The sequence below is a fragment of the Lagenorhynchus albirostris genome, chromosome X (assembly GCF_949774975.1).
Source record: "Lagenorhynchus albirostris chromosome X, mLagAlb1.1, whole genome shotgun sequence".
Classification (NCBI taxonomy): Eukaryota; Metazoa; Chordata; class Mammalia; order Artiodactyla; family Delphinidae; genus Lagenorhynchus; species Lagenorhynchus albirostris.
Window position 1 is genome coordinate 129,908,250 of NC_083116.1, and position 23,352 is coordinate 129,931,601.

Below are 23,352 nucleotides of genomic sequence, written 5' to 3' on the forward strand. Positions count from 1 at the left end.
TCTTTATGAATATTTCAGAGCCTGGGTGGACAGTAGGTACGTTTTTGAGAAAAGGAAGAGCAGAGAAGCTTGTGTCTTACCCTTTTCATATCATCTCTCTCATCCTGGCCATGGAAATGAGGGACCAGTGGATTCCCAGTCCGCGATAGGCAAGGAGATTTGGAAGGACCCATCCAGCTCACCATCCTGGATCATCCTGGCTCCGAAGCATGAGCAAAGGACAGCCACTGACTCATAGACGGACTCCATCACAAGGACACCGTCAACGGGCACCAATCATTCCAGCTGTGAGCACCCTGATGCTGCTAAGAATCTAACAGTTCTCCCAAAATACCTCGCAAAGACCAAACCCACAGTACCTGTGGATGTGACCTTATTTGGAAGCACAGTCTTTGCGGATGTAAGTTGTTAGGTTAAGATAAGAGTAGGGTGGCCCCTAATGCAATAGGACTGGTGTCCTTATAAGGTAGAAAATTTGGACACAGACACACTGGCAGAACACCACGTGAAGATGAAATTGGAGATTGGGGTGATGCTTCTATAAGCTAAGGAGGACCAAGGACTGACAGCAAACCACCAGAATCTGGGAGAGAGGCGAGGGCTGGAATCCGCCTCAGAGGATCTGAGCTGAGGTCCTCCTGGAGGAGGGTGGCCCTACATCCAACGACAGGGTCCTTCTAAGACACAGAAGAGGAGAGACACAGACATAGAGGAGAAGCCCCGGGAAGACGGAGGCAGAGACGGGAGGGATGCGGCCACGAGCCCAGGGGCGCCTGGAGCCCCCAGAAGCTGGAAGGGGCGGGAAGGACCCTCCCCTGGAGCCTCTGGAGGGAGCGCGGCCCTGCCCACACCTGGATCTCAGATTTCTGGCCTCCGGCACTGCGAGAGTATACATTTCTGTGGTCTATGGTACCCAGTTTGTGACAGTTTGTTACAGCAGCCCTAGCAGACTGTCACACAAAGTTACGGTCAACCCTGAGCTGCCTGCATCAGGAATTAATTTGAACAGCCTCAGCGGGTATCTCTTTATCTCCTTGGGTCCATGTACACCTTAGGGGACCTCCCAGAAACACCTCTGCAGCCTTGCTTGCCCCGTAGATTTAATTTCCTCTTCATTCTGAGAGACACTAGCAAAAGCAAAGCACAACTTCGTAACTTGAGCAGGGTGGTATTGAAAAGGAAATTCCCAAATTCCCACGCTCTAACAGAACAGAAGCAAATATGAAAAGAAACGGCTTTTGTAGTCAGCACCCTCTGGAGAAGTTTGCATTCTGATAGACGATCACCCTGCTTCTCTCTAATATTTGTTAGGTCCTTTAAAGATATGGGTCGTGATTTGGGGAGCACCTCTCTGTTCGTGAAAGGCCAGCCATGTTTATCTCTGCTCACACACAAGCAATTTGAATGCAGAGGACTCACAAAAGAGAGCTCTTTCGGTCTGGATTTGTTTTCACAGACGATTATTTTCCCTCTTAAATGGGTGTTACTGCTATCTGATCAGCTGGATGACTTCTCTTCAACATATTATTAAAATGCAGCAATGACCTTCAAGTCAATTATGCTATGTCGAATTCTCCACACCAGCACTGAAAGGAACACTTCAGAAATACAGAAAGGAGCCTCTCAACACAAATTTTTTAGCGTGGAAAGCTCTGTCAATACTCTCTCTCTCTCCCCCCGCCCCTGTAAACATATTTGTGTGTATACAGGGATGGATGGATGGATGGATAAACGTGTGTGTGATTATGTTTCACATCTTGAGATGCTAAATCAACCAGTGTAAAAGGAGGAACAGTATAACTAAGAGCCAGAAGCATCTATTAACAGCTGTGATGAAACACTTCAGTTAAAAATCAGAGCCTGGGGCTTCCCTGGTGGCACAGTGGTTGGGAATCCGCCTGCCAGTGCAGGGGACACGGGTTCGAGCCCTGGTCCGGGAGGATCCCACATGCCGCGGAGCAACTAAGCCCCTGCGCCACAACTACTGAGCCTGTGCTCCGGAGCCCGCGAGCCACAACTCCCGAAGCCTGGGTGCCACAACTACTGAGCCTGCGCTCTAGAGCCCGCGAGCCACAACTACAGAGCCCGCGTGCCACAACTACTGAAGCCCACGCGCCTAGAGCCCATGCTCTGCAACAAGAGAAGACACCGCAATGAGAAGCCCGCGCACCGCAACGAAGAGTAGCCCCCGCTGGCCACAACTAGAGAAAGCCCGCGTGCAGCAACGAAGACCCAACGCAGCCAAAAATAAATAAATTAATTAATTAAAAAACAATCAGAGCGTGTTGAACAAACGTTAGGATATTTATATCTGCAAGTACAGGAGTGACCAAGGAATACAAAGAGTCACTGTTTCTGCTTTGAACATAGTCAGAAAGTGTCAACCTTCAGAAAAAGCAGAGGCAGCGTCATGTCACACATTAGCAGGGCAGGCCAGTGGACTTGACGTGGACAGAGGTCAAACGTTGAAGGGGGTCACAAGGTTTAGTAACAGGCCACATTGCTTTACCTCCGGAACTGAACCGTCTTCTACAGTGCGATTTTACTACACCTCACCACAAGGGGGCGTTTAAGTCCTTTCCCCTGGAATCCAGACAGGGGCATGGTGGCTTCAGCTAAGGGAAAGTTGCAGAAGTGACCACCTTGAGTAGAACTCTGGCCCTCAAAAAGGATATATCCATGTCTTAATCCTCAGAATCTGTGAAAGTGATATTTGGAAATAGGGTCTTTGCAGATGTGATGAAGGATCTGAGACGAGGTCCTCCTGGATGAGGGTGGACCTAAACCCAATGACAGGGTCCTTCTAAGAGACAGAAGAGGAGAGACCCAGACACAGAGGAGAAGCCCCGTGAAGACGGCGGCAGAGATGGGAGGGATGCGGCCACAAGCCCAGGGACGCCTGGAGCCCCCAGGAGCTGGAAGAGGCGGGAAGGACCCTCCCCTGGAGCCTCTGGAGGGACCACGGCCCTGGGACACCTTCGTCTCAGACATCTGGTACCCAGAAGTAAGACAGGATGAATTCCTGTTGTTTTAACCTACATGGTTTGCGGTCATTCATTATCCTGAGAGAGGATGAATTTCTGTGGTTGTCAGGCACCCACTCCGCATGACTTTGTTACAGCAACCCTACGATTTCCTGGTATTTTCATCTGAAACCGTGAGCCACCATGGAGAACCTTCTACCATCCTGAGTCCACTACAATGAAGCAAATGTCCCGCGAGGAGAGTCTTTATGTGGGCTCCATCATCCATTTTCCTAATCCCAAGTTATCATACCCCAAGGGTCAGAAATGGGAGTAGATGAGACTGCCTGCAATCTCACCCCCACATGCCATTTGTGAAGTTGACCCCAGGCTTTCAGTTTTCCCAGTTGAGGACCAAGTGCTCCAGATATCCTGAAGCAGAGACACACCAACCTCCCCACATCCAGTCCAGATTTGGGGCTCAAAGAATCTGTGGACACAACCACATGGTTCTTTTAAATCACTGAGGTAGGGGGATATTTGTTACATAGGGGGATATTTGTTACACAGCAATACTAACTCCAGCAAGATGCCGTTGATCTAATCTCCAAGGACAGGCATCAGAGCAGAGGTTAGTCAGACCAGGCTGGGAGCTGCTGGTTGACCAGGAAGGGGAGGCTATGAGGGAACCTTCTCAGGTACTTTAAATGCCCGTATCTTCACATGAATGCTGGTTACATGGGCATACTCTATGCCCCTTAAATTCTGTGCACTTTATTCCATGTTGGTCATACGTACTTGGATTTGGCAAACACAAGCGCGATGTGCTCCAAGAGGGACATTTCTTTGGAAGACCCTTCAATCCTACCTGGTGCCTCCTTTCCCCAAATATGGAGAGATATAACTGCATATGTCAAGTTCATTAAAATGGAAGGGAACCAAAATGAAAGGACAACCTGCCGAATGCGAGAAAATATTTGCAAACAATGCAACTGACAAGGGATTAATCTCCAAAATATACAAACAGCTCGTGCGGCTCAATATCAAACAACCCAATCAAAAAATGGGCAGAAGACCCAAGTAGACATTTCTCCAAAGAAGACATACAGATGGCCAAAAAGCACATGAAAAGATGCTCAACATCGAAAACTATTAGAGAAATGCAAATCAAAACTACAGTGAGGTATCAGCTCACACCAGTCAGAATGGGCATCATTAAAAAGTCTACAAACAATAAATGCTGGAGAGGGTGTGGAGAAAAGGGAACACTCCTGCGCTGTTGGTGAGAATGTAAATTGGTGCAGCCACTATGGAGAACAGTCTGGAGGTTCCTTAAAAAACTAAAAATAGAGCTACCATATGATCCAGCAATCCCACTCCTGGGCATGTATCTGGAGAAAACTATAATTTGAAAAGATACATGCACCCCAATGTTTATAGCAGCACTATTTGCAATAGCCAAGACACAGAAGCAGCCTAAGTGTCCATCAACAGAGGAATGCATGAAGAAGATGTGGTACGTATACACAATGGAATACTACTCAGCCATGAAAAATAATGAAATCACGCCATTTGGGGCAACATGGATGGACCTGGAGATGATCATACTGAGTGAAGTAAGTCAGACAGAGAAAGACAAATATCATATGATATCACTTATATGTGGAATCTTAAAAAAATAATACAAATGAACTTATTTACAAAACAGAAACACTCACAGACTTAGAGAACGAACTTATGGTTACCAGGGGGAAAAGGTAAGGGGGAAGGGATTGTTAGGGAGTTTGGGATTAACATATACACACTACTATATTTAAAATAGATAATCAACAAGGATCTACTGTATAGCACGGGGAACTCTACTTAATATTCGGTAGTAACCTATATGGGAAAAGAGTCTGAAAAGGAATAGATACTTGTCTATGTATAACCGAATCACTTTGCTGTACCCCTGACACTAACACAGCATTGTAAATCAACTCAACTCCAATATAACAACAATGGAGGGGAAGCAGTGTGGAATTTACATAGTAGGAGGCAGGAGTGGGAAGAAGCACAGGGAGTTTCCAGCTGGGGTCCCACGTCTCTCAAAAAGGGCCCTCCTAACCTCCCCGACTTGCTGTGGAACACGGAGTCCTCCGTGCCATGAGTACCCTTTGAATTTCCCCCACACGCCTGCACAAACTCTTCACCTGGGGTGGCCTCAAAAACAGGTACGGCCAGGATACCATCTCTATACTGAACTCCAGAAGACACCCGAACAGTGTTTAGAGTAACGGTTGGCATTAATGTATCCAAATTACAATGTCTCTCTACCTGGACTCCTAAAACTTCAAGACAGGCTTGTATACTTTTTAAATGCGAAACAGATGCCTGATCATCAGTCCAAAGATTTTTAACGGATGCCATAATTATTACTGTAATCGCCGCAGATTCCAAACTCCTGTCGCCTCTCACCTGTATCAAGTCGGTGAAAAATTCATTTCAGGTTCCATTTTAGTAAACTAAATGTTTGCTGTCAGGCACCATGGCCGTCAGCCACAGATGGCTATTAAAATTTAAATTACAATGAAACATTCAGCTCCTTGTGGGACTGTAAAATGGTGCAGCTGCTGTAGAAAACAGTTTGGTGGTTTCTCCAAAGATTAAACATAGGATTACTATATGATACAGTAATTCTACCTTTGGGTATATACTCAAAGGAATTGAAAGCAGGGACCCGGACATATATTTGTTCATTTATATTCATACCAGCATTATTCACAATAGCCAAGCATATGAGCCTTGAAAAGGAATATTATTCAGCCTTAAAAAGGAAGGACATTCTGACACAGGTTACAACTTGGATGAAACTTGAGGACACTTTGCAAAGTGAAAAAAGCCAGACACGAAAGGACAGATACTGTAAAGCTGCACTTTCATAAGCCACCTAGAGTTGTCAAATTCATAGAGACGGAAAGTAGGATGGTGGCTGTCAGGGGCTGGGGAAGGGGATGGGGTATTAGGGTTTAAAGGGGACAGAGTTTCAATTTGGGAAGATGAAACAGTTCTGGGGATGGACGGTGGGAACAGTTATAGAACCATGTGAATGCACTTAATGCCAGTGACTTGTACGCTCTGAAATGGCAAAAAATGGTAAATTTGATGCTGTATTTTACCCCAATAATAAAAAATAAAAGTTTAATTCCCCAGTTGCACTGGCCACATGTCCAATGCTCACGAGCCACAGGCAGGTAGAGGGACCACATCCGACAGCCCAGATGTACAATGTTCACACCATCTCACGAGCCACAGGCAGTTCGAGGGACCACATCCGACAGCCCAGATGTACAATGTTCACACCATCTCACGAGCCACAGGCAGGTAGAGGGACCACATCAGACAGCCCAGATGTAGGATAGTCACACCATCACGGAAAGTTCAATCACACAGAATTGCTCTAGTGGGTAATGGGTCAAAAAGAGAAAAAAATAACAAAGAAGACCATTTCCTAAGGACAAATTTACTGGCCACAACACAGCCCACTTGCTGGGAGAAAATTAGCACCTTTAAAGTTGGTTTCAAGGAAGTTCCTAGATTTCTAGCAGTTAGTGCTTAAAAAGAAACAAAAAGGTCCCTGTGACTTCTCAAAACAAGAAGCTGAGATAGGAGAACAGCAAAAATATCATCAGGGACAGCACGATTTCCAATACAATGACAGCTGAACTGTGTTTTCTTGACTCAAGTTGGTTGAATCAGCATCTAGATTCCAAATATGTTACAAGATATATATAAAAAAGTATCAATTCTTGGTACAAACTATTATGGATCAAATAAGCTACGAGGATGTACTGTACAACAGGGGGAAGAGAGCCTATATTTTATAATAACTATAAATGGAGTGTAACCTTTGAAAATTGTGAATCACTGTATTGTACGCCTGTAACATGTAACATTGTACAGCAACTATATCTCAATTTGTTTAAAAAGGTTCCAAAAAAATGGTAACAATTCTCATTTCAGTCAAGAAGCTAGAGATACATGTTAGAGACTGGTCTTGCCTGGGGGAAAAAACCTTCCTCCAAAATGGGATTCTTATATATCCATGATCCATATTATTACATGAAAAATGAAATGATTGAGAAACACTAATCTCTTTCTCATAGACTGTGTTGAAGTTGATAGAAAACAACTGCCCAGGATATCACTAAAGAAAGGAGTATCAATATCCATTAAATAAGATAAAAAAGGGGTTAAGAAAAAACAACCGTGTTTTTCTTTTTGTATATAATGGGAAGAGATGTAATGAGAGAAGGAGAAATGGTTTCCAAGGAAGAACCTCAAGCCAAGCAGAAAAGAAAGGAAGAAGATGTAGTAATGTTAAAACATGTCATATTATAGCTACAATCTATCCTTGCGGAACAGACGACTCACAGATAGATGATAGAAGATGGATAGATGATAGGTAGATAGCTTAGGGATAGATCCTGATAGATAACAGATAGATTAGATAGAGATCATGATAGACAGATGACAGAAGATAGAAAGATAGATCAGATAATATAATAGAGATAGATCATGATAGCTAGATGATAGGTAGTTGATAGTTGATAGACAGATGATAGATAAGTAGATAGTATACAGAATGCATATAATAGATACATTACCGTTTCTCATAAAGTATGATATATACATATGTGTGAATGTATAATACATATAGAACATATATATTCCTCCTAATATATTGTGATACATGTATGAATGTATGTGTGTATATCATTATCATATGTGTGCATATATATATATATAAAATATACATATTATCATCACATAATCACTATGTGAGAGTCAGATTGGGAAGTGCTACAGTTAAGCAAGGATTGAAAGAAACCTTCCGTGGACCATCTGGTCTGGAGATGAGAATCCTCCAGTATAAAATGAGGGGGGTCCAGCAAAGATTCTCATTATTCCAAGAGTGGCCTTTGGGCGGGCAACATCAACCTCTCAAAGAGCTTTTTTGCTAAAACAAAAAACTAAAAAAAAATTCACCATCTCTAGCTCCTACACGTGCTGAATGGAAACCTGTATTTGAACAAAATTACCATGGGATTTCGGTGCACATGAAAGTTTAAGACTCTCTGGACCAGATGGTGCCTTATTTTCTTCAACAGTATACTCATATGATTCTCTATAAACTCCACAAAGTTAAGTGGAGACTCCCAGCTTGGAGGTGACAATGACTCTGCCATCTCGGTTTTGCTTTGGTGCTTGCGATAAGAAGAGGATGCCCCCGGGGGATGGTGGTCCGGACAGCCGGGGATGCTATCAGCCCTTCTAAATGCAGCCCCACGGATGAAAAACTATTGTAGTTTGATCTCACTTGATACTAGAAATCGCCTTTTGCCTAATTAATTTGTGATTTGTACACAATAGCAGAAAGAAGGTCTTTGATTAACTAAGCTCTTTTTAATTAGAGCTTTACAGATAGAGGAGAGAAAACAAAGAACAGACAACTTTTCTAAGGAGAATCCTTCAGCCTGAGAACAGAAACTGCCCATAATCCAAAATAAAACCAACACCGACACCAAAATCACAAGGAATTCCTTTGCTCGAATCAGTTACTGATACCCTCTGTGATGTGGTGAAAATACACCCTGGTATGGACCTCTACATCGCCATTCAATATTTCCTAAAATTTAGGCGGGTCAAATAAACGTTGAATGCCTCCATTTTCTTGAACTTATTTACAAAACAGAAACAGACTCACAGACACGGAAAACAAACTTACTGTTACCAAAGGGGAAAGGTTGGGTGGGGGAGGGTTAAATCAGGAGTTTGGGCTGAACAGATACACACTACTACAGATAAAACAGATAACCAACAAGGACCTACTGTAGAGCACAGGGAACTCTACTCAGTATCTTGTAATAACCTATTGTATAGTGGAAAAGAATCTGAAAAAGTATATGTGTGTATATATATATATATATATATATCACATTGCTGTACACGAGAAACTAACACAACATTGTAAATCAACTATTCTTCAATAAAAAAAGAAAGCCTCCATTTTCTCATCTCAAAGTCTCACAGTATTTCACTGCTCATCTCAGAAAACTATCACGGTAAAATAAAATCATATCTATATATGTATACATGTATACGTGAAGGTGTTTCTAAACTACTACGTATTGTGTAAATTCTTATTCTTCTTATTTTTTTTGGCATTCTTCCCCCCCCCAGCTTTATTGAGACAAACAAAAATGCTACATATTTAAGGGCTACAAAATGATGTTTTGATAAATGTATACACTGTGAAATGATTACCACAGTCAAAGTAACGAATATACCCATCTCCTCACAAAGTTACCATTTGGGGGGAGTGAGGACACTTAAGACCTACTCTCCTAGCAAATTTCAGATAGTATACAATATAGTTTTATTAATGTTAGTCACCATGCCGTACATTAGGTCTTTTTTTTTTCTGCACTGAGAACTTTCATTATACGCTGAGAAAAGTTCTTATTATTTTTTAAGAGAAACAAGTTTATCAATACCTTACATTCTACGCCAAGATTTTTCAATTCCACGCAGGTGCAGGGAGTGAGACACATTCGGGGCTGCATTTGTCAAAGGTGCAGGGTAAGCCATCCATCACTAATACACGGCAGGCGACGTGTGTCCTGATGCCTCCATTTCACGCCACTAAAGACATACCTTGAAATATTAATGCACGTAAATGGAATCTTCTGGGAATCCCTGAGTTTGGATCTCATTTCTTTCACTTTGAAGCAGCTGTGTTGGTAATGGAATTTGACACCAAGGGACTTCCAACCTTTCCACTTTTCACTGTGCACTTTCTAGATTTACTTGAATTCCCTTTCACCCTTATCTTCTGCCAAAAAGAAAAAAGGAAAGTAAGTGGACGGAGGAGGGAAGGAAAGAAGGAAGAAAGGGAGGGAGGGAGGGAGGGAGGAAGGAAGGAAGGAAAGAAACAGCACATTTCCAGATAGAATTTCCTTCCATAAAATTGCAGGATTTACTTGCTTCAACATGGAAATACTTTACTCTGAAATAAGAATGCTACGATTGGGGGTTTATAAATCAGAGGCAATTGTAATAACGCTGTATTTCCTTCTGTGGTGAATATGGTCCCAGGGTTTTCTTGGGACTGAGGAAAGAAACAGACACAACATTGTCTTGCTGATTCTGAAGCAGTGTCTTGATAGAGTCACTTCCCAGCCTCCAAAGTGGGTGCTTCCTTCATAACCTATCTTCTGTTTCCTACCCTTCCACAGCTCTTGACCACATAACTACCTCCCTTCACCTCCAGACCTCAACCCATGTTCTCACTCTTACGCCCCCCAGTGACCTCAGTGGCGAATTTAAAGGGTGCATTCCTGCTTCAGCCAGAAAGTTAAATGTCCCATCACAATTAGAGATCTAAGTAAAGATAACGCTCAAATGAACTTATTTACAAAACGGAAGTAGAGTCACTGATGCAGAAAACAAACTTACGGTTAGCAGGGATAAGGGCAGAGAGGGATAAACTGGGAGATTGGGATTGAGATATACACGCTACTATATAAAAAATAGATAACTAATAAGAACCTACTGTATAGCACAGGGAACTCTACTCAATACTCTGTAAGGACATATATGGGAAAAGAATCTTAAAAAAAAAAGAGTGCATATATGTATAACAGACTCACTTTGCTGTACACCTGAAACTAACACAACATCGTAAATCAACTAGACTCTAATAAAAATTAAAAATAAATAACTAAAGACAACACTGGTATTGCCTGGATTATATAAGAGAGGACTGAACGATTTCAAGGAGAGATTCTAAGAGCGTACTGCGGTTCAAATATAAATTGTGACAGATGAAAATTGCTAACCTAGTTAGAGGAAAATGAGAATGAGACATGGAACCATAAGAAAAACCATATGAAAGTTATGGCTTTCTCTTTATATATTTCTTCAGGCAGCTACTCTGGGAAAACATCACGGATGTCCATTTCCATCAAGACTGCTCCAGAAATAAGATGTGTCTTCCGCAGTCAGTATTTTTTTGAGCTTTCTCTGACCAAAGACACTGTCTTCCTTCATTCCCTCTGTGAACAGGAATCAGAGATTTTTCTGAACCTCAAGGTCCATCCATGTTGCTGCAAATGACAAAATGTCATTCTTTTTTTATGGTTGAGTAACACCCCACTGTATACAGACCACATCTTCTTTATCCATTCATCCCCTGTCCGGCACTCAGACTTAATCAAAAGACCTGAAACCATAAAAATTCTAGAAGGAAACACAGGGGAAAATCTCCTTGACATTGGTGCTGGCAACAATTTTTTGGATATGACACCGAAAGCGCAAGCAACGACAGCAAAACATTAATACACATTTAAGGACTATATCGGCATTAAAATTCTCAGGAAATAGAAGGAGCTATGAAATGCAGCTGAATGCTTTTTTGTCTGAAGATGCTGATTTTGAATCTCCTCCTAAAGATCACAGTGATATCGCCCTAACCTGATTTGTAGAAAAGAAAACGTTCGGCTTTCTGTCCATGGGTTTACCTGTTCTGCACATTTCCTATAAATGGAATCAAACAACGTGTGGCCTCTTATGCCTGGTTTCTCTCATTGAGCATCATGTGTTTAAAGTTCCTTGCATTTCTTTTTGGTTGACCGAGGCAGCTTTCCCAGGGTTGGAGAACTCTCCTCACCCCAGCCATTGGTTTTACCCAAGAACCCTGACTTTTTTCCCCATTGGTCATGAAGGACATTTAGACGTCGTTACGACAACAAAGTCAAACCAGCGGTCCCCTCTATCTGTCTTCTAAATGACAGTCAAGACAAGCCCAGGACACCGGGTCTGCTCTCTGATGTGTATTTCTGTACCACAGAGATGCTTCACCCTTTTTCTTTTTTTAAAAAAAATTTGAGGCTGGCTAAATCTTGTTAATATGTTTTATATGTTTTGTGCCCTGTGAGGTGACAGGGAATAAGTAAATGTTTCAGTTTCCTACACCGTCCTATGCAGATCACCCTCTTGTGTATCACTGTTAGCTGAAAACAGAGCAGGATGTGTGCTTACAGAAATGCTCAGGTACACGGTGAGGGCGTAAAAGTACATGGTGGGTCCCTAAAAGTACACGGCGAGTCCATAAAACTACGTGGCAAGTTCATAAAAGTACACGGCGAGTCCACAAAAGTACACGCTGCGTCCATAAAAGCCAAACATACGGGGGTCTATTCATCTCTGCAACCCTTGCACTCAGCACAGAATCCAGCATCTACCAAATTCAACAAGAACTGCTCGTAGACCAACACATTTCAAGGAAATGATCCCAAGTACTTCCTAGGAACACGAAACAATCATAGATAATCCTATCTCACATTGCAATACCCTGTGCTCCCCAGCGCTTCCAAATCTCTTCATCCCACGCTGCTTTTCTTTTTTACGCAACACCCATCAACTTCTAGGATACTCTATAAGTAAATCATTTAATTTATCTATTGCTTCTTGGGTCTTATCTCACTAAGAGGTTAATGCTGAGTGTTGGGACTTTTTTTTCTTTTCAGTTTATTATTTTATCTCCAGTACCTCGATAACTGCCTAGCAAAAGTAGGCATTTAACAATACAGTTGAATTTTAATATGTTATACTGTGTTACATTACGTTATATTATTATGTTGTATTATAGATTGTACTATATATCTATATATATACTACACGACGGTATGTTTTATTCAAACCTTCCCATTTGTCATCACTCTGTTCTTACCTTCTACATTTAAAGCACAGATACACATTCTTGTATCACCTCACATTTTTACCCATTTTCTTTTCCATAAAGGTTTTCTCAAACCTCTTTGTTTTTTAACTTGCAAAGTTGTGTCCAGCAAGTTTATTGCTTCATTTTATTATAATGTTTTCCATTCAAAGATTAATTAAGTTGCTGGCCATGCACCAGAAAGTAAAAGAGTCTCTAAAGCAGTATTCTTATTTATTTTTATTTTTTGGCTGCATTGGGTCTTTTTTTAAAAAATAAATTTATTTATTTATTTGGCTGCGTTGGGTCTTCGTGGCTGTGCACGGGCTTTCTCTAGTTGCGGCGAGCGGGCGCTGCTCTTCATTGCGGTGTGTGGGCTTCTCATTGCGGTGGCTTCTCTTGTTGCGGAGCACGGCCTCTAGGCGCACGGGCTTCTGTAGTTGTGGCTGCAGGCTCCAGAGCGCAGGCTCAGTAGTTGCGGCGCACGGGCTTAGTTGCTCCGCAGCATGTGGGATCCTCCCGGACCAGGGCTCGAACCCGTGTCCCTTGCATTGGCAGGCGGACTCTCAACCACTGTGCCACCAGGGAGGCCCCTTAAGTCGTATCTTAAGCAGTGATGCTGATTCTTGTGTAACTTCTCTATCACCTTCTGAAGTGCCCAGGGCATAATATCGAAGTAAGATCCAAAATTCCAAGCAGAGGCATGAGCCCCGTTAATCAGACTACAGTATCCCTGACACGTGTCCAGGTTCAGCAGGTCAGTGAGCTCATAGTTTACAAGTCATTCTCACTCTCCCTAAAATGCTCTCCTCTCACCCCTGAAATGACCACTGGCTCCCACCATGACAAGTCTACAAGCTCAGGAAGGTTCATATACACAACCAAATTACCACGATGACCTTATACTGTAAGGTTTATAGTCTCAGCCCATGCATCATACGTGGTCTTCAATTCTGTTCACCCTTCCTCAACTTTGGGTTCATACTTAATCAGGACAGCATGGGCAGACCTGCCTTCTCAGACGGATAAGTGACAACCATGCTTCCGGCCATGAGCAAAAGCATAGAGATCTGAGTTGCCAGATGCTGTAGTGATGGAGACATTGCTTGCGTGTGGAATATTTAGGTTCAGAACCATTCCTCCCACACCACACCCCTGGCCCTTGGTTCATCATGGCATTTGTTTTCTTCTCTTAATCACGGCCTGATAAACAACTCTCTGATGCGTTTCTACCAAAGAAGCATATGAACTGATACCTGAATCAGCACATAATGCCTGGATCACTCTTGGCCACGTCCATTGTCTCTATGGTCAAAAGACTCATCTCACTCATGTGTGTAATATCCGTTAACATCTTAACATTTCAATTTAAAACAACGTTTTCTTGCCTTTAGTTTCCAATATAATTCTGCTTCTCTTCTTACTACTGTTACTGAACTGAGGTTTGCTGCTGGTCACTCAAGAATCCAATATTGAGAGACAAGTGTCAGGTAAAAGGAAAGAGAACTTTACAGAGGAAGCTGGCAGTCCTGGGGAGAAGGTGGACTCATGTCCCAAAGAACCTACTCTCCCCTGCTGGTCAGTGGGACGAGCTTTTAAAGGGGAGTTTCACGGGTGCACAGATGGGGAGGGGGCCCCATGCGGAAACAGCACAGTCAGCTCTGACCTTCATCTTGAAATTGGTCATGCGGTGGTCTGACCACCGTCATCTTGATTGTTTTAAGTACAGTTAACAACCTTCAGTTCCAAGGTCGGTTTGTTCCCATTTCCTTCATGCCAATTCTCGGAATTGTGGCAGCTTATGTCATGACTACAGTCTGGTCATCATGTAGTTCACTTCTTCCACCCGGTGGGGTTTCACTATCTACAAGTCAGCTCACAGGATGTGGCTCAGAATAAGATCTATAGCCCTTGAGGAGGAACTAAAGGTCCTTGACTCTGTTTAATGGCTAAACTATTATTATTTGGTCTTGCTTGACTGTTTTCCTTTGTTTTTGGATTTTCTCATTTCTCTGAATAAATTTATTCTTTGGAATTCAGGGAAGGCCTAGGAGGCTAAGGCTTTTCTACAAACAAGAGGCAGGCAGACAACTTGGTCAGGGGGTCTGTTCTCAGGAGGCCCCATAGGGTCCTGCTCGGTTATACTACCTCACTGAAACTCCCACTGCTTTCCTATGGGTCACATGTGATGGCGCTTACTCAGAGATATGTTCCTGGAATGGCAGATAGTTATATTTCATAAATCACAAAGCCAGAAGGAACATGCAAGCGTGAGGCAGAGAAAGGCTCGCTGCACAGGGGCTGGCTGTACTGGCCCCTTGTTGAACCCCACTGCTGTCCCCATCTCGTTTCAGCTCACCAGAACCCGTGAACTAAATAACAAACTCGCAGGCCAGCAGTCTTTACTCTGAAATAGAGGAGGGAGGACTCCAAGGTCACCTCTGTGCTTCTGATAAACGATAAACGGCCCTTTTCGAAACAAGGCCTTATCTTGTTGACACAGGCCAGACAACACCCAGAAATAAACAGAAGGCATTGGTGACCGAGCTACCAGGCAAATCTATTCTCACCCCTGGCTCACGCCAGATGAGTGGAAAACTCCCGTCGGAAACTGGGCTGAAATTTCCAAATCCACATATAAAACCATGGCCAGATGAACAGCCAGTCTTGAATTGTTCTTTCTAATGCATCACATCCAAACAGATACTCTTTTCTGAAAATGCAGGTTGTGACACCAGAAGCCTGTGGCCACCCCCCAATCAGCAAAGGTGGACCATTTGGTAGATACAGGAATCCCTATTCTCTGCTGCAGATGTGTGTACCCTTCATTATAGTCAATGGAAGACCAGTTGCTTCTTACTGGCCTCACCATTCATGGGCTCCTTTGTCAACTCTTAAAACATTTCACTTGACAGGCATCAGAATTATGATCCACATACAGAAGTATGGACGGTTCGATGATTAATACCAGCATCTAGATCTGAACCGAGTCTCTTTTTTTTTTTTGGCCTCACTGCATGGCTCGTGAGATCTTAGTTCCCCAACGAGGGATCAAACCTGCACCCTTGGTAGTGAAAGCTCGGAGTCCTATAACCACTGGACCGCCAGGGTAGTCCGTGAGTCTTCTGACTTATAATATGCTATGTGTTCCGCCATCCTTCCCTCGCAAGACGCCAACTCCTTAATAAGTTGGATCATAGCATCATGTCTGTATTCTTCACTGTGGTTACCCCAGTGGTAGATATTTCACACAATATATAAATGTCAAACTAGAAATGAGGAAAACCGTTGACTTGGGAAACTCAGCAGAGAGGCAAGGTATCAGCTTTCCCTCTGGGTGCACCAAGGGCGGCCAGAAATCTTGTTTTCCCATGGAACGATGACTAGACTCTTTAAGTGTGAACTAGAGGCAAGTAGATGTCTCATCAACACCATTGCCGAAGAAGCCAGTTTGAGCGTGGAGACTTTGCAGAGCAAACAGCAGCAAGAAGCCATATTAGCACTGCCCTGATTTGAGAACTGTCCCGTGGAGCGTCCACACTGGCTTTAAGAAAAACAGCAGGTTGTTTAACAGGTAAAACCGTACATGAGTTACGAGACGATCTACCTCGACATCTCACCCTGGATCATCTCACAAGGGGGACCATTAGTGAACAAATCAAAGGATGTTGCACTATATTTTCTGTAGCAACCAGCAGACTATCTTATACTAGTCGTTTTTCACCCCATATTTCTTTAAAAAATATGCTTTTTCTTTGCTTGTTGGTTTATTTGTTTGTTTAGGACTTAGGGGAGTAGAAAACTCCCATTAGAATATATTTCCTTCTTTTGAAGAAGTTAGCATTCTCTATCAAAGAATAAAACAAACATCAGGAAAAGATTAGACATTAACTGGATGTTAAGTTGTACGGGTATTTCTGAAAAACAGTGTTGTGAATATGGGCTTGAGTATTTGGGGAAGGCAGTATAGGGATACTGTTCACCGAAGTTGCAAAAGTTGATTGGATTTTATCGGGTTGTTTTATATGTCATCATTTGAATGGTGTCCCCCCCCTCGAAAAAAAAGATATGTTAACGTCTTCACCCCCAGCATCTCAGAACATGACCTTATTTGGAAATGGGGTCTTTGCAGATGTGATGAGTTCAGTTAGGATGGGTCCATATTCCAATATGACTGGTGTCCTAATAAGAGGAGGGCCATATGAAGAGAAACACACAGCCCTGTGAAGACAGGGGCAGAGATGGGGGTGACGCACTTACGACACAAGGGATGCCAAGGATTAACGGACATTAGCAAAAGCCAGACAGAGGCAAGGAAGGATTCTACCCTGAGTTTCAGCCCCACTGACATCAGTTATTCCTATCAAGTTTCATACCAAATATTCAGAAGGATGGTACTGAATCTAAAACCAAATCTTGACGGACCTAGAGATTGCCATACTGAGCGAAGTAACTCAAAGACAAATATCTTATGACATTGCTTATATTTGGAATCTAAAAAAAAAAAAAAGGTACGAATGAACTTATTTACAAAATAGAATCACAGATGTAGAAAACAAACACGGTTACGGGGGGGGGAGGGATAAATTGGGAGATTGGGGTTGACATATACACACTACTATATATAAAATAGATAACTAAGAAGGACCTACTGTAGAGCACAGGGAACTCTACTCAATACTCTGTAATGACCTATATGGGAAAAGCATCTAAAAAAGAATGGCTAGATATATAACTGATTCACTTTGCTGCACAGCAGAAACGAACAGAATACTGTAAATCAACTATACTCCAATAAAAATTAATTAAAAAAACAAAACCATATTAAATTCACGGAAAGGCAAATATATTCCAACATAATTATTATATATCGTAAATGATCACATCTCAATTTATTTTAATGTAAATATATTTATGTTACTGTTTTGAGCCAAATGCTAAAGAAAAAATAAATATATTTCCTTGTGGAAATCCTGGATAAAAAGATTCCAGACCTGTCAGCTCCAAAACTATGAGATGATACTTTTTTTTTTTACATCTTTATTAGAGTATAATTGCTTTACAATGGTGTGTTAGTTTCTGCTGTATAACAAAGTGAATCCGTTATACATATACATATGTTCCGTATCTCTTCCCTCTTGTGTCTCCCTCCCTCCCATCCTCCCTATCCCACCGCTCCAGGCGGTCACAAAGCACCGAGCTGATCTCCCTGTGCTATGCAGCTGCTTGTAAGCCCCCCAGTGGGCAGTCCTTTGTTACAGCAGCCCTAGAAAACTAACACAGAGGGTGACCATAAAAAGGAAATTAAGTCAACAGACCCAGTTGAGTGTGAATTTGAACTTTAGAATCCTCAAAATCAGACTTCCTGAATCCTACATTTAAGAGATCTCACTTCTCTTCTTGATCGAGTCTGGATTTGCTTCCCCAAATCAAACTCAGATGTCCTCTGAGGAACCAGGTCCTTACCACACTTAGGACCCCACAAATAAATCAGGGATTCCGATCAACAACCCCGCATCCCATAGCGTTCTGTGGATGTCCGTCAAGCTGCCAATTCTCAAAGGCATTTCTCTTCAGCATCTCAGTCAGACTCCCGAGCCCACAGCGAGGTGTAAAAGTTATTCTCAGGGCCTCTTCCTCACAATTCAGTGTGACATTCTTGATTAAAGCATCCCTTCCCCATGAAGGCTATCAGATGGTACTTCAGAGCAGCTACTTGAATTTTATGACTGTTTTGACTGAAGCCAGCCTCTCTAAAATGGTAATCAGGCATAGGCTTGGGGGGAAAAGCCATTCAATGCCCACGATTACCTTGCAGAATGGGGAGACCAGTAACACTTGCATCTCGGGGAGGACACCGATGGATATTTCTTCAGGGACCTGAGTGTAGGCATCAAATGCTTCTAGCCTTCCGTTTCTGCATTGTTCTCATTCTTTAGATTCCACAACCGTTACACATTATATACTCACTCTCTAATTGAAGATAAACCCTTCCCGTGTTCTAAGCAATGAGTTTTGCGCTCATTTCCTGGGGTGAAATCGGGGGCAAAAGATCAGAAGTATTCTCCAGGAGTGACAGTGGAAAGAAAAGCTGAGGAATATTGTTATGGATTGAATTGTGTCCCCAAAAAGGATACAGTGAAGCCCTAAACCCAAGTGCCTCTGAATAAGACGTTATCTGGAAACAGGTCTTTGCAGATGTAATCAAGATGTGGTAGTGCTGGATGAGGGGGACCCTAATCAAAGGACTGGTTTCCCTGTCATAAGAGGGAAATTTGGCTGCAAAGAAGGGAAGAAAGTCAGGAACGCCTTGGGGAGAGGCATGGAATGTATCCTCCCTCAGAACCTCCAGGAGGAACCAACCTGCTGCTTTCTGGCCTCCAGAACTGTGAGCTGATAAACTTCAGGGTGTCTTTAAGACCCACAGGGTGAGATGTGATCCATCAATCCCTCTCCTGGGCATACACCTGGACAAAACCATAATTCAACAAGATCCATGCACCCCTATGTTCATAGCAGCACTATTCACAATGGCCAAGACATGGAAACCACCTAAATGTCCACTGACAGATGAATGGATAAAGAAGATGAGGTACATATATACAGTGGAATATTACTCAGCCATGAAAATGAATGAAATAATGCCATTTGCAGCAATATGGATGCAACTAGAGATTATCATACTAAGTGAAGTCAGACAGAGAAAGACAAATACCATATGATATCACTTACATGTGGAATCTAAAATAGGACACAAATGAACCTATCTATGAAACAGAAACAGAATCACAGACATAGAGAACAGACTGGCGGTTGCCAACGGGGAGGGGGGTGGTGGAGGGATGGATTGGGAGTTTGGGATTAGCAGATGCAAACTATTATGTATAGGATGGATACACAACAAGGTCTTACTGTAGAGCACGGCAAACTATATTCAATATCCCATGATAAACAATAATGGAAAAGAATATGAAAAAGAATGTATACATATGTATAACTGAATCACTTTGCTGTACAGCAGAAATTAGCACAACATTGTTAATCAGCTATACTTCAATTAAAAAAAAAGACCCTCAGGTTGAGATAATTCGTTACAGAAGGCTCAAGAAACTCATACAGGTGGGGTTAACAGAGGCAGACAATTGGAAAACAAGTTGATTTTAAAAGATTTTACAGTGTTGCAAGGTGCATGCCATCCACCTGTTGCCTTTAGAAAGAACAGACATTTTGCCTGGTTCCCTGCTTTGATTTCTAGCAAATCTATTCCAGACACAAAAATCTACAACTACGTTGCATATGGACACAGAACATTGAGAAAGCTAACTCAAAGATCACACATCATGTCATACGCTGTTTTGCAGAAAACTGGACCTTTGGGACACCTAGTAGAGATTTTAAAACTTTTTAAAAGCTGTTTGGCTGCTGAATTCTGCCCAAAACAGTCCATGCCTTGAATAACGCTGGCCAGTAAAACTTTCTGCAGTGATAGAAATGTTCTATAATCTGGGCTTTTAGAAGCGTAGCCATTGGTCACATGTGTCCATTAAACATGGGAAACATGGCTAAAGTGCCTGAGGAAGTGGGGTTTGCATTTGATTTCATGGTAAGGAGTCACACGTGACTGTTGGCTACCACACTGGACAGAGCAGATGTGTAACAATTATTCAAGTCAGTAGCAATGTGTTCTACAAAAATTGGGGCATCTTCAGGTGTCTGTAAGCCATGAGCTATGAATACCTGTGAACCAAAAACACTGTAAACAAACATTTAATAAAGTCATTTTTAGTGGATGAAAATAACATGTACCTACTTCAAACTCATTGTTTACAGAAAAAAGAAAAAAAAACCAATGGTGTGTGTGTGTGTAAAAACATGAAATCGTCTAAGTGAAAATTATAGGATCATTTTTTCATTAGGTTCAACATAGTAATCAAATAGATTTAAATGTCTTGCAGGTAAAAAGTTACAAAAACGTGCTCTATATATATGATAATGGAATGTCCGGTATTTCTCCCAAATTTCACAGTTCCTAAGAACGGACATCAAACATCTGGGTCTGGGCTTCCCTGGTGGCACAGTGGTTGAGAGTCCGCCTGCCGATGCAGGGGACACGGGTTCGTGCCCCGGTCCGGGAAGATCCCACATGCCGCGGAGCGGCTGGGCCCGTGAGCCATGGCCACTGAGCCTGTGCGTCCGGAGCTTGTGCTCCGCAACGGGAGAGGCCACAGCAGTGAGAGGCCCACGTACCGCAAAAAAAAAAAGAAAAATCTGGATCCCAAAAATCTGGGTCCTTTTTTGGTGTATTCTGAAGACCATAATATATATGACCTTGGGTATGTCCCTCTAGGAAATGACCACCTTAGACTCCTAATGTTTCAATATCTTTCTGCCCCAGCTTCCCCGCAAACATCCTTCAAGAGAACTAGCTTGCCCACCCCTTTGAAATTACTTTAGTGCCTTCTTTCTAGAAGCAGTTTATAAAAGGCCTTTCTAAGTCTTTAAAATTAGCATGAGGTATTCCATTAAAGGATTGTTCTACAGCATAAATAATGAATTTCAAAAGTGCTTCCACCATGTCATAATAAATGTTAATACAAGAGGTCCTTTGGGTTTCTGAACCGGAGCTTCACACTAGTGCAAAATGCACTATAAGACAGACCTGCAAATGAACCAACACAGCAGGCATCTGTGCAAATGACTATCTGATTAAAACAAAATAGAAAGCACAATTCTGGTAAGAAAGATTTTTTTTTTCTCATTTCATTTATTCTGATTAAGTGTCTAAATGGTTTAACTTAATGGTTAAATAGGTCCACTTTTCTTGGTCTAGGGACAGACTCCCTTGGCAAAGCTGTAAGTGTCGACTGCCCTTTTAGCTGTTGAATTTGCAAATGGGTAATGAAATACTGTATAGGAAAGGAGGGATTAATTTTTCAAAGCGGTTCGAATATATGTAGAGGAAAGTGTTATCCATCTCTGTCTCTCTAAGTTTCCATAATTACTGATATATACAAATCTCTCTCTCTCGATCTATCTACTCATCTATCTATCTACCCTGCCTTTCTGTCTGCCTGCCTGCCTGTCTGTCTTCCCATCCATCCATCCATCCATCCATCCATCCATTCACCTGTCTTTCTGTCTGGCTATCTATCTATATTTCTGTAGGTGTGTCTATTTCTGTATATCTGCCTCTATATACTCTGTATCTCTCCTTGTCTCGCTAGATGTATCTAGATATATGTATGTAGACAGATATAGATATATACATGTACAAAAAGAAGAAAAATGAAGAAAAAATGAAAGATAGTATGGGAAGGCAAAAACCATAGATTTTCCATTGCATTACACACAAACACACACCTCTTAAGGGGAGAATTGATTTACTTTTTTATTGAGATAAACGGTTGGTTTCTTGAAGAGAAGGAGATTTATAGTGTATTTCTAGAGAGCCCCACACTGGGACTAGAACACTTTACTGTCCAACCTTTATGAATGATGCATAAAGGGCTTTGCAGGGGTCCTGGTGATTCATCTCAATTGACCTAACACAACGAAAGAGGAGAAACCCTAGGAAACACAGGATATATGATACTAGAGGCAATATCAGAGGTGTTTCAACTAAAAGTACTGCAAGGATCTCTTGTCTGGAGGAGGAGAAAGGCAGCATATCACACTTCCAATATTTCTGTGAATATCCGAAGAAAGTTTGTACTTATGTAAGATGGTCTGGTCTACAAAAAAAGGTAACACGCTATCAATATATTATAAAATTACACACATAGATACATAATTTTTGGAGAAAAGTAATGACAAAAAATTCTACTTTTTTAAAATTAATTAATTTTTTTTTTTTTTTTGCGGTACACAGGCCTCTCACTGTTGTGGCCTCTCCCGTTGCGGAGCACAGGCTCCGGACGCGCAGGCTCAGCAGCCATGGCTCACGGGCCCAGCCGCTCCGCGGCATGTGAGATCTTCCTGGACCAGGGCACGAACCCGTGTCCCCTGTATCGGCAGGCGGACTCTCAACCACTGCGTCACCAGGGAAGCCCTAGAAACATACTTTTAAATGTGGGTGAAGTGAGAATAACATTTGAAGTGTGATATGACAGGTGACGCTGTACACACACACACACACACACACACACACACACACACACATAAACACAGTCTGAAGTTTCAAGAAAATTAATGGGTCTTTGTCTTAATGGATGTTTTCAAATGATGCCTTTTAAATTTCTTTCTATATCCTGCACCCTTGAACACACACACTCACATACCACATTGGTTTTATCATTGGAATTATTAAAACATGAAGATATTGATTTGGGGTAAGTATATATGTATCTTTTTTATTATTTTTTATTGGAGTATAGTTGCTTTACAATGTTGTGTTAGTTTCTACCGTACAGCAAAGTGATTCAGCTGTATGTATACATATATCCCCTCTTTTTTGGATTTCCTTCCCATTTAGGTCACCACAGATCACGTAGAGTTCCCTGCGCTATACAGTAGGTTCTCATTAGTTATCTATTTTATACATAGTATCAATAGTGTATATATGTCAATCCAAATCTCCCAGTTCATCCCACACCAACCCCCTCTCCCCCACTTGGTGTCCATATGTTTGTT